This window comes from Humulus lupulus, chromosome 2, assembly GCF_963169125.1.
Source record: "Humulus lupulus chromosome 2, drHumLupu1.1, whole genome shotgun sequence".
NCBI classification, from domain to species: domain Eukaryota; kingdom Viridiplantae; phylum Streptophyta; class Magnoliopsida; order Rosales; family Cannabaceae; genus Humulus; species Humulus lupulus.
This window is the reverse complement of record NC_084794.1, coordinates 292,698,033-292,711,797: the sequence shown is the minus strand read 5'-3', so window position 1 is coordinate 292,711,797 and position 13,765 is coordinate 292,698,033. Positions and strand designations below refer to the sequence as shown.

At 33.0% G+C, this 13,765-nt stretch overlaps 1 non-coding gene across 1 annotated transcript; it reads left to right on the top strand.

Annotated features, from left to right (window-relative positions):
• The first annotated feature begins 755 nt into the window (after window positions 1–755).
• Window positions 756–862, top strand: LOC133820154 (small nucleolar RNA R71). The gene has a single exon (XR_009886583.1). It is a non-coding gene; the product is annotated as a small nucleolar RNA R71 (small nucleolar RNA).
• The last annotated feature ends 12,903 nt before the right edge of the window (window positions 863–13,765 follow it).

Here is a 13,765-nt window from a genome sequence, read left to right as displayed (position 1 = left end):
CTTTTGGATTTGGGATAGGTTGATTAGGGAATGTTCATTTTTCTCTATCAGCTAAAGCAGTAGCAACCTGTCCTACTTGTGTCTTGAGTTTGGTAATTAATTGAGACTGGTATTGTAGGATTTGTTGAGTGGATTGCATAAATTGTTGTAAAGTATCTTCTAAGGAAGGTTTCCTTTGTTGAGGATATGGTTGATTTTGTGGGGCATGAGTTTGGTTTTGCGTGTTGTATTGGTGCCCTTGATTCATTGGAGGTTGGTTTTTTCTCAATGAAAAGTTTGGATGGTTTCTCCAATTTCGATTATAAGTGGATGAAAATGGGCTATCGTTTGGTTTTCCATAAGCATGAAGAGCATTGGCCTCCTCAGAAAAGGCATCTTGGTAGGAAGGACATGATTATGCATAATGGCAAGGACTAGAACATATAGAACAAACATCTTTTCTTTGTTGTATTGGAGAATTTATAGTTTGGCTTATGGCTAAACCTTCTAATTTTCTCGCTAATTTGTCTAATGACGTTCTTAAGTCTAATTCATATTTTACTTCATACCTTCCCTCTATTTTTGGTGAATTAGTTGACCTAGACCTAGGATCAAAATAATACCATTGTTGTGAATTGACAGAGAAATCTTCAAGGGCGTCCCAAGCCTCTTGTCCTTGAAGTTTTAAAAAATTTCCAGTATACATAGATTGAATCATTTGACGATTAAAGTGAGTCAAACCATCATAAAAATAGTTTACAAGTCTCTATTTTTCAAAACCATGATGGGGACATTTTAATAATAAATCTTTAAATATTTTCCAACATTCATAAAACTCTTCATTATCTTTGTGAAAAAACTCGGAGATTTAACTCCTCAGACAATCAGTTTTAGACATAGGAGAAAATTTCAGCAAGCATTTATTATAAAGTTGATCCCATGTAGTTATAGACCCCGTGGGAACGGAATTTAACCAAGCTTTTGATTTTGATTTTAATGAAAAATGGAATATTCTTAGTTTGACCGACTCATCAGAAAAATTTTGAAATTTAAATGTTGAGAAAATTTCTAAGAAATCTTTGACATGCATGTAAGGATCCTCTCTATCTAACCCATAAAAAGATGGAAACAATTGAATGATTGATGGTTTATGCTCAAAATGGGTAGAAGAAGTGGTAGAAAAAACAATACATGAAGGAGCATTAGATGATATAGGTGCAAAATATTCAAGCAAGGTTTTTTCAGGCACAATATTTTCATCAACAAGATTTCTATTAATATTAGAAATTGGTTCCATGATGCTCAAATTTTTACAAACACTTTCAATTTCAAACAAAGATAAACGTCTTTTTACTAATCAATTTTTAGAATTACGTTCCCAATGATGCATACAATTTTCACAAAAAAGGCAACAAAGATAATCTCAAACAAACAATTTTCTGATGTGGAAGATCAGTTAAAACCGCAACCACAGAGTATGCTTAGAATTTTTGGAGATTTCACAACAATATATTTTTTATGGTTTACTTGTCCCCATGCCTATTTGATTCCACTTACTTGCACAGTACTAACAACTCCCCAAGGTTAATTAGCAGAGGCGGATTGAGAATTTTGTTCAAATTTCCTTTAAGAAAATTTTGCTTATGGTGAAAGGACAAGATTTAGGTTTTTTTTTTTCAAGTATTTTTTTACAATTACACAATAATATGATAAGATAAATAAAATAGGACAAAATAGAAAATGTTAACTAAAATTGAATAAGATTTGAGAGGCAGAGCATGCCATCAACCATATAAAAAATAAAGTAAAAATTATGAGGCGAAATTGCCATAAACTAGTAAATAAGGTAAAAAAAAAAAAAACTAGGAGGCACAAGTACCATCACTAAAGAAAAGAGTTGGGAGGCATAGCATGCCATCAACCATGAAGAAAATAAAGCAAAAACTAGGAGGCAAAAATTGCCATCAACTAGTAAATATGCACAAAAATATAACAACAAAAATAAATAAAGTAAATTACAACCAAGGTTAGAAGGCACAAATGTCGTTGTAGAGTCCCTGAATTTTACTTAGCTAGTTAGATAGTAGTAGTAGTAGCAATATCTAGTATTAGTTTGTAGTATGTTAGATTTCGTGGATTTTGGTTCAAACTGGGACTTAATTGGAAACTCCTAGCAATAGTTATGGATTTTATAAGTTTAACCTATAGTTTAAGAATATTAATTATAACATAAGGTTTGATTAATATTGTTGATTATTAATATGATAATTATAACCTAAGATTTAGATAGAGCTAATAAGAATATGACACTTGTCATGACCATGGTTATTCCTAAGGTTTAGATATAGCCAATAGGATTATGACACTTGTCATATGCATGATTATTAAGGAATTATTATTTTAATGATAGAATAAGGGAAATATAAGGCTTAGTCTTCACCAGAATCTGTTAGGAGCATGATATTTGTCACAATTTTATTTATTTGTGGATTAGGTTGTTATTTAGATAATTAAATAGATTTTCCGTAACTTTAGGGTACTATAACTTCCAATCTAGTTTTGACCCAGTTATGTTATGAATTTCAAAAAATAATATTTATAGAAAGTTGTAGATTAGCTTTCTAACGGTATAATTATGGTCTAAATCGAAGTCCTACAACTCCAATTATGTCAATTTTACTGCATATGAGTTTAGAGTTACGAGATTTAGGGAGTTAGAAGTTAGGATTCTATTTGTTTTTTTTATTATTTTTGTTTTTAATTTTAAAAATCAAGCTTTGACTCCTTATTACCTCTCTCTGAAAAATTTGACCGAGTTCTAAGCTTTTGACTGACGAATATTCAAATATTTTCAATTAAATTCATTATTTTTATTCAAAGCTAAAAAGAAGATTTTTATTCCTAGAACTCTATAAATAGGACTTAGAACCCAGCCCTTTCACTTACTCTTTAGCTGTGATCATACTCCAAGGTGTTAGTGAGAACATAAGAGTGATACACTTGGGTGGGAAAGGAAAAAAGCTTATCATTCTTGAGCTTTACCAAACACTTGGGAAGTAAGGATTAGAGTATTTCGGTATTGGAGTTAGGCCAATCTATAAGGTCAACAAAGGTACCCTTATTCTTAAGTTCAATCCTATTTGATTCCTTAGTTTCTTTAGTTTTCATTCAGGTTCTAACTTTTGTTATGGTTTTGTGGTTATGTTTTTTCTTTGAACTTAAGGTGTCTTTTCGATAAGTTTTCTCTTGGTAGTTTAGTTCTAGTCTTTTCATTTTTTATTCTTTAGAAATACTCACCATTTCTATTGTTGGTTTTAGGAGTGTTCCAAATTCTGTCTTTATTCTCAAATATCCCAGTGTTGATAAGGAAAATAGGATAGTTTCTATATGCTTATATGTTATGTTATGTATAATATGTTATCATAAGTTAATGCAATAATATTTTATGTTATGTTTTTTTTTTATGTTATCTAGGGCTCATAGTTGCTTAGCTAGAAAGCCCTAGTGTTTATCATTTTCATGGTTTAGAGTTATGGTTTACCCTACCTCAGATATTAGATAGGGGACCTAGATGGGTTATCATTTACTACCATGTGATCTAACCTACCTCAGATATTAGACAGAGGACCTAGATGGTTTATCGCATGCCATGTTAATGAGTTAATGGCCATTAATATTGTAGTTCTATATGACATATGTTTTTATAGCCATATGTTTTATAGTGTATACTTATGATATATGTTTTTATAGTCATATGTTTTATAGTTTATGTTTATGATGTAGTTTTATGCTTATGATATATGATGAATGTTTTTAGTAGGTTTTCCTTACTGGGCATTAGGCTCATTCATTTATTTTTAGTGTGATGCAGGAAAATGAATATGGAAGGCAGAAGGATTCTTGGTAGCTTGGCTTGTGTGTTGAGGATGGATGAAATGTGTGGACTGCATGTCGATCGAGGATGAAGTTATTTATTTTTAGTCTTTTAAATCATGTTTTTCTGCATTTAGTTTTGTAAACAATTTTCTTTAGTTTAAAATCATGTTTTATGTTTTTAACAATGGGTACCCATGCCATATTTTCTATTATTATGTATTTGATACAATATTTTGAGATTTAATAAAGTTATATTATTTCTTATGTATCTTTCCCAAATTAGTAGCTATGTATAGTAGATCTAATGGTCCAAGATCTTAGAAATAGTTGGGTGATTACAGTCGTCAACTAAAAAAAATAGAAAGCATAAGTATAAATAGATATAAATACATATATAAGTAAAAAAAATTATATAGGTGGTAGAACCGTGTCAAATTTTTTTCTTTAGTTATATATATGTTTTATATTTTTGTATATATATATTTTTTAAGTGCAAAAAATAAATAACTAGTAGAAGAATTCACTAACCTTGAGATAAATTTCGTTTCTTTTCTTGCAACTCCCCGGCAACGGTGCCAAAAACTTGATGGACCCAAAATGTGTACGTTTTAAATATGAAAATCGCAAGCGCACGAATCGTATATATAATATAGAGTTCGTGTAAGCAAGGATGTTGAACCCAAATGAGTTGTCTAAAATAAAAAAGAAAACTATTTTAAACTAACATTAATAAACTCTAACCTAGCTCCAAAGATTGATGATGGGATATTATGACAAGAAAATCAAATAAAGGCAATAATAAAGAAATTAAAGACAATATATATAACTAAATTAATAATTGTAAATAAGATGGTAGAATAAAAATTATTAAGATAATAGAATCCATAAAATATAGGTTCAATAATATTTATAAGTACATTAATTCTCAAGTTTTAGTAATAGTAAAAATTAATCAAACCATCACTTATTCAAATTAGATATTCTATTTAAGCACAAGTTATTATAGAAATATGAGATTTATCTCCACTTTTTAAGATATAATTTCAAAGTATTTAGTGTGAATCAATGTAAAGAAACAACAAATAAATCAATGAATATTATTTATAAGGCAAAATATAATATTTTTGTTCTAAGCATTTGATGTGACAATTTAATGACACACCTTAATCAAAGAATATTATGATTTTGCACTAATGAAGAACAAAGTGTAAATATGTGCTAATAATAAAAAAGACATGATATTCAAGATGGAAGAAGATATTTGAAGAAGAAAAATCCATAAATTTTGTTGCATAAATGGGAAATCAACATACAAAATAAATACTATCTAGTTACATATTGTTTCATCATCACCTTAATAATCTTGAAAATATTAGAAACTCATAACTAGAATAGAAATTACAAAACAAAGAGAATACATACTTGAAAAATGCTCTTGAAAAACACTAAAATGGAGGAGAGAATGCAAGAGAGCAATGGTAGAAAAAATGATGATAACCAAATATTAAGCACCCAAAAAATGGTCATGAAATTACATATTTATAGCCAAAATGAAAGTATTAAAATAATCAACTTAAATTATTAAATTGATTAAATTAATTAAATAAAGTAAATATGGCATGTAGAGGTAAATTCTAGGGTGTAATGACGATTTTTTGGTGAAATATGTAGAAAAGTTGGGTAAAAAAAATATTTTTGGACATTGAGACAAGGGGACAATTGTGGGCTCAAGAAAAAATTGTAGGTGGCTGGGCCGTGGGGTGTAGGGGGGCAGGTGTCTGGGCTTGGTGATGTTGACAGGCACATGTGAGGAGAAGGGAGTTGGGGGCTAGCTGAGGCGGGCTGGGCCGAAGGGGAAATGAGGCAAAGCTGGACCAGGCGGGTTCGAGCTGGAGGACAGGCAGAACCGGGCGGGCAGGTCCAGCAGGCGGGTGCGGGTCGGACGCCTGGGGCAGCTGGAGGCGCGGGCTAGCACTACTTCAAAAATACAATTTTAGGACACTTTTTTAGGGCACTCACCTAGATGCGAGTCCTAAAAATAGCTCTTGGACTTTGTAGGACTCGCGTTGCAAGTCCCTAAAGAATTTCTTCTAGGGCTCGCAGAGCGAGTCCTAAAAACTACGTGTGTCCTAAAAGTTTGATTTTTTTTAACAAACACCACCTGGACATTTTAGGACACTCATTGCGAGTCCTTAAAGAATCTTTTTAGGACTCGCAACGCCTCTTTAAGGACTCGCAACGCGAGCCCTAAAAACGGATGCATGTCCTAAAAACAAATTAAAGTTTTATTAATAACTAAATTAAAAAAAAAAACCTATCTCCCACTCAGCCCCATCATCTTTCACTCTCTTCTCTCTCGGATTCTCTCCCATAACCCGAAGTCTCATTCCCTCTCTCTCGCCTGATACTTTGTAGAGCCCGACCGCTGCCTCCCCCATTGCCACCAGCAACACGTGCCAGCCAGGGAGCTTCGGAGGCCACCGAAGCTTCGACCCCCGTGAGCTCGAACCCTCACGCGCCACCTAAGACGGACAACGAAGCCTGCGGTTTTGAGTTTTCCCAAATTTTCTGACGATATTTCGACCACCTTGGGTCGTTGTGAGTCGAGCCACCACCACCATCGTACTCAACACTTTCATGCGAGCAAAACCTAACCAAGGATCGGGTTAGAAGTCGCCAGATTTCATTTTTGGTGTTCGTCAGAATCTAGGGAGTCCAAAAATTTGTGCCTCCAATCCGGTCACCACATTCCGTTCCACGAAGAACCACCACCACCACGACATTCCTCGAGCCTTAGGCTTCGAAAGCCAATCACTGTTTTCTCGAACCACCGTCATAGAGTGGTGGCGCTGTCGCTGTCGGCGGAGTTCCGGCGAGAGCTTTGGCTACCAATTCATTTTTTAAAAATTAAAAATAAAACTTTTTAGGACTCACAATGCAAGCCCTAAAAATAATCTTCTAGAACTCACAACGCGAGTCTTAAAAAGCCTTACTTTTTAAGGCTCTCAAATAGAGGACTCGCGCTTTGCGAATCTTGAAAACTTTTTTAGGGCTCGCTTTTTTGTAGTAGTGTGGGCCGGCTGGGTTGGCACGGGTCTGGGCTCGTGGGCTTCAGCTCCTTGAGCAAAGGCTTTTCAGAAATATCATTTTTTTAAATGTCACTTTATTTTCTTCATTGTTTTTTGCTTTTCAAGAGCCCAAAAATACAACATATTCCCTATAAAATAAACATAAATTAAATTAAAAGTAAATATTTTCAATAATAAAATATACAACATAAGTTCCCTAAAAATACTAATTAAAACTTAATTTACTTTGACATTTAAGTTCAATAAAATCACATTTTTAACTTTTAATCTAACCAACACTAATTTTAAATAATTAAACTATAAAATATTATAAAAAAATATCTATAAAATCATGATAAGATTAATAAATTCAAAATTACTTAAAAATTTTAATAAATTAATTAAAAACTCAAGAACTAAGCAACAATTGGCTTACAAAATGTGGTAAAATAGCTCTATTTTGTAGAGTTATTAACTAGTTATATAAAATTTTGATTTATTGATTTTTTTTGTTATTTTATTTTATATAAATAAGTGGAAATTTTTTATTTCTGGTATGATATTTAGCGACAGTTAATAATTATCGGCTTAACGAGTAATTACGACAGCTAAGAAATGTTGGTGTAAAGAGCAATTACGATAGCCAACAATTGTCGGGGTTGAGAGCAATTACGACATCTAAAAAATGCCGGTGTAGAGAGCAATCACGACAGTTAAAAGCTGTCGGCGCACCTACCCCTACGCCGGCATAGGCAAATACGACAGTTAGCTGACTGTCGTCGTTGCAAAATAGCGAAAGTTAAAAACTGTCAAGAGAACCCAATTTTGTAGTAGTGTCACCCCAATGGCGACCCCACAACCTCAACCCCAACCCCAACCTTGACACCTGACCCTAGCCTTGACCCCAATCCCGTCTTCGACCGCACGACCCCGACCCTCGACCCCGTTTGTGACTCCAACCCCAATCTCGATTTCGGTCCTAATTCGTAAGTTACTACAATATAACCTTGTTGAACCATTTTTTTCTTTATTTAAAATGTTTTAAAAATATTTTATGAATTAATAACACAAAAAAAAAACGTATAATTAAAACTTTGAAATAATTTAAATATAAAATAAATAAAAATTAAATCTAATCCCTAAACTTAAACCAAAAAAATTAAAATCAACACCTTAAACTTAAAAGCCAAATTTTAAAATAAATTCAAACAAAAATAGTTTAATTAAAACTTAAAATAATTATTAGGTTTTTAGTTTACTTTAATTAATTTAAAAATATTGGTTTTAGTTTTTTTTATTTATATTTCAAATTAAACATATTTATGTTTATTTAATTAATTAAAATAGTTTTATTAAATATTTTTATTTTAAAATTAATTTATATTATTTTTTATTTGAAAATTTACATATAATTGAATTATTTTATAAAACAATTTTTATTTTATTAAATTAAAAAATTATTTTTTGAATAATTTTAAAATAACAAAAACAAAAAAAAATTAAATAAATCATTAAAAAAAGGGGCAATATGGTCATATTTAAAATATTAGTTGACAAATTCCAACAAAGGATACCAAATTGGTACAAATTGCAAACAGAAAGTACCAAATAATTATTATTATAAACATAAAGTATCAAGTATATATTTTGATAAATCACAAGTACCAAATAAATATTCACTCTTTAATGTATACATATAAGTCTTATTTGGAAAGCAATCAAGTAGTTTTGTTATAACGAGAATATTGAAAACATAAATCCAACAATCAAAATAATCTCTTTAGTACGGATAACTGTCATTGAAACATTTGAGATAATTGTAGCACATCTAATCCCCTTCTTCAATCATATATAATTAATCAGATATTATATACGTACCCTTAATTTTACAAAGAAATCATTAGCAAAACAAATAGCTAGGATTGTTATATAAATTTTTGAGAAAAACATGCAATCATGAATAGATATATTTCACAATTAAGTATGTTTTTTATGTTTAAAGAAGATAAAAAAAAAAAAAACACCCGTACGTAGGCTTGATCATTTGAAATAAGCCTCAAAATTTGTGTAGTTGCATGATTCCACACTAACATATGGTACGTAAACTACTTTGAATATTTCTTTAAACTTTATCTTTTTCAAAGAGAAAGTAAATTAAGGAACTTCTTCTCACTAGCTATATTATATATATAAGACAAGAATATTTATTTGCCTTAAGTAAATTATTAGGACAGATAATAATACTACACGAATCGTACTTCGCGTGAACAGTAGGACGATGACATATTCGCATATTGTCACTGTTTCAAACTTGGGCGAGAATGTATAATTTTGGAGGCTTCTCCAGTTTTGGTTATACGTTGTAGTTATTAAGAGTATTTTGTAAATTTTCAAAAAATTATGATCAATTTACTATATTAAAAATAAAGTTTAAACAGTTTATTAATGTTGTTAAATTATAAACAATATTATGAGCATGAAATCCATAAATCAGATTCAAAACAACATTATATGCTCATGCAACAATCCAATAACACATTTTATTTAGAGCATTGATTTAAATATACAGAGATAAAACATACCTGACATTGAATCTCCAATGTTCATCTTTGAATCTCTCACGATCTACACAAACAAAATTAGAAAATCGCAATACAAGAGAGAACTTATGGAGAGCAACCCTTACCAAAACCACATGCTTATCTTCACCCAACAACATATATGTTCTATATATATGTCTCGTATGCCTTCTTACCCTAAGGAGTATATTGAGCCTATTGGGCTTATATTATTAGATATGGTACACTATGGTTTAATGGGCCAACCTATAGTCTTTAGGCTGCTACCATGTGCCTCAAATGCAATTAAATTAATATTAACCATCCCATTATGGTCTTTAACTATTCGTAGGCACTCTAGAAAATGATTGTGATAATGGAATTATGTTTGTAATTATATTAGTCCATATAAAATTCTAACATTCTCCCACTTGGACAATATAATCAAACCACCATAATATTGTCCATCACTAAAAGACAGTCTAATAAATCATATATAATATCATATCGATAGGATACATATATTATTTATGATTCGGTCTTGAAGACATTCAAATACAATAACAATCATTAAACCAAACATGCATGTGGTACATTAATTTGAGACTATGCGCATTCGTCTCTTTTGTACCTATCACTTCGTCAAACAACAATATATATATATATTCATATATATGACAACAATAATAAGAAGTGACTTCAAATATCATTATGCATGTTTCATAAATACAAGTCATAAGCATTCCACACAAAATACTAGCATGTTCAATACATAAAATAGCTCCCACTGAACTCAGTAATCGAGGCCCCTAGTAATCCCATACGGGTAATGTGTTCTGCAAACACACATATAGGTAAGCCTTTTGTAAGTGGATCTGCCAACATGCTAGCGGTAGGCGTGTACTCAATGGTAATGAGGGATTCAACAACTTTCTCTTTAACGAAATAGTACTTAATATCAATATGCTTTGAGCGAGAAGTACTTCGAGTGTTCTTAGAGAAAGCTACAGTTGCAGAATTGTCACAGTACAATTTCAGCAGCCTCGAAATGGAGTCTACAACACCCAATGCTGAAATGAAATTCCGCAACCATATTGCTTGACAAGTAGCCTCATAACATGCCATGTACTCTGCCTCCATCGTAGAGGAAGTTGTGAGAGTCTGCTTGACACTTTTCCACGAAATAGCTCCTCCAGCCATCATATAGATGTAGCCTGAAGTGGACTTTTTATCATCTACGCATCCTGCATAATCGACATCACTGAACCCAACTATATCAAGAGTGTCAGCTCGCCGGTAAGTCAACATATGATCCTTGGTACCCTGAAGATACCTCATGACCTTCTTAGCCGCTTTCCAGTGACTAAGTCCAGGATCACTCAAGTATCTACCCAACACACCAACAACAAAAGCAATATATGGGCGTGTGCATACTTGAGCATACATCAAGCTGCCTACAAGCGACGCATAAGGAATAATCCTCATTTCATCTCTCTCTTTATCATTTTGTGGACATTGGGCCTTTGAGAACTTATCACCCTTCACTAGCAGTGCCTTCCCAGGAGAACATGCATGCATATTGAATCTTTTCAAGATCCGATCAATGTAAGTCTTCTGAGACAAACGAAGAATACCATTAGCCCTAACCCGAAGAATCTGAATCCCAAGCACATAGGAAGCCTCACCAAGATCCTTCATATCAAAATGGATAAACAAAAGTTGTTTTGTCTCAGACAACAGATCAGAATTATTAGATGCAAGCAGGATGTCGTCAACATACAATACTAGAAAAATAAAGCTGCTCCCACTGACCTTCATGTATATACATTGATCTACTACATTCTCCTTGAAGCCATTTGCAGTGACAATCATATCGAACTTGAGATACCACTGCCTTGATGCTTGTTTAAGCCCATAGATAGACTTTTTGAGCTTGCAAACCATGTGTTCTTTGCCAGACTTCTCAAAACCAATAGGTTGAGTCATGTAAACATCTTCAAATAAATCTCCATCCAAGAAGGTAGTCCTCACATCCATTTGATTAAGTTCTAGATCAAAATGAGCAACTATAGCCAAAATGAGCAACTATAGCCATAATGATTCGCAACGAATCTTTGGTGGAAACAGGTGAAAAGGTTTCTTTGAAATCAATACCTTCTCTCTGGCTATAGCCTTTAGCCACAAGCCTAGCCTTATTGTTGAGTCTAGTTTTTGTCATGTTTAGGTGATGTTTTTAGTAGTCTTTTATTTCTTTTTTCTTTCATTTAGCGCGGGTTTATGCTTTGTTTGTTTGTCTTTGTGAATATCAGGAAGAATTGAGCACTTGGAGGAAATTGTCAACGAAAGGGAAGAAATAACCAAGTTTTTCAACATATTTTGAGAAAGAATGGATCTCAACATAATTTGGAAATGTTGGTAAATTTTTGGGATGAAAACTTGAAAATTTGAGAAATCCCTTAAGAGCCACGGCATGAGCAAAGTAGAGCCGCGGCTAGGTGGTGAAACAGAACCACTGTTTTGAAGGAGATCCTCGGGCCGCGACATGGCTAGAGAAGGCCGTGACATAGATGGGCATCAACCCAGAATTCGGCAACACGGGTCGCGGCATGGCTGACTAATGCTGCGGCATGGAGAGAACATTTCGCCCAGGAATTTAGACACGGGCCGCGACATGGTGCATGTAGAGCCACGGCCTGCCTCTTTTAAAAATTCAATCCTAGGTTTTAATATGGCGAAAAACACAAAAGAGGGGACGTACGGACTGTGGAGGAGTTCTGGTTTTGAAGGCTGAAGGCTTGGAGTATTTTTACATGTTTTTATTCTTCTTCCTGATGTTATCTTTAATTTTTGTTGTGATTAGCATTATGATTATGAACTAATTTTCTGTTTAGGATGTTTAATTGAATCACTTGAACCCCTATTATGAACTAATGCAATTTCAATTATATTCTTCTTCAATCTTATTCAATTCCATATAACCTGTTCTTATAGACTGATTATTGATTGGCCATCTATAGTCAGACATACATGTTTTTAAGTCAAAATATGAGAAGTGAGATTTAAATCTGCTGTGGTTATATTGGACATAATTCTAATTTAGAACGAAAGTATCTGAGTTAATTGTGTAACTGTTTATTAAGTTGTCAAGATTAATGCTACCTTTGTGGTTTAATTTACCATAGAAATATAGGAAATTGTCACCTAGGTTGAGTTTATAATTCATAGTATGATTATAGGCTGCTGTATCAACTTGTTAATTGAATTCGGTAAAAAGAAGAAGAACTCATACTTTGCATTAGGGAATAACAGGGAGGATAGTCGATGAGATTAAATATCCTATTTGTTTCTTCAGTGGTTAAATTAAAAGTTTTACTATTAGTTGTTATTCCATTTAATTTTCAATTATTGTTTCTGCACTTTATAGTTTCTTTTGCTGTGTTTACAAAAATCAAGAATTTTAATTTATCAAATAGAACAAGAAATTAATTGACTGGTAATTGATAAATCAGTCCTTGAGGACGATACTTGGTTTTTACCATTTTATTACAAATTGCGACTGTGTGCACTTGCATAGCAAAAATATCGCAACAAGTTTTTGGCGCCGTTGCGGGGGACTGAAAATAATTATCAATATCAGTCTAATTAATTTTTATTCTAATTTGATTTTAATTTCTCTTGTTTCTAATCTGTTTAGTTGCTTAATTTGTCTATCTCAGGTGAATTTTGGTATATGCGTGGCAGAAGAGGAGCAGACAGTCTTGTTCCTTTGAATCCTGAGATTGAAAAGTCTTGCAAGCAAATCAGAAAGAACAAGAGGGAGGCCTAGAAATCTGTGAAGATGGCACAGAATGATGGGGATGGCAGGAATGTTCTAATTCCTGGAATTGTACAAGGGGGTCAGGCTCAGAACAATGCTGAGAGGAGCCTGAGAGATTATGTACTGCCCACTCTGACGGGAGTACAAAATAGTATACGCCCACCAGCTGTAGAGGCCAACAATTTTGAAATCAAGCCAGCTATTCTACAAATGGTGCAATCATCTGTGCAATTTAATGGGTTGCCTTCTGAAGATCCTCACACCCATTTGTCTAATTTTCTGGAATTGTGTGGAACCTTCAGATACAATGGGGTGAGTGATGACGCAATTAAACTGAGGCTTTTCCCATTTTCTCTGAGGGACAGAGCTAAAAGTTGGCTGAACTCGTTGCAACCAAATCTATTGTCACATGGCAAGATCTAGCTCAGAAGTTTTTGTCAAAATTCTTCCCTCCGTTCAAAGCTGCT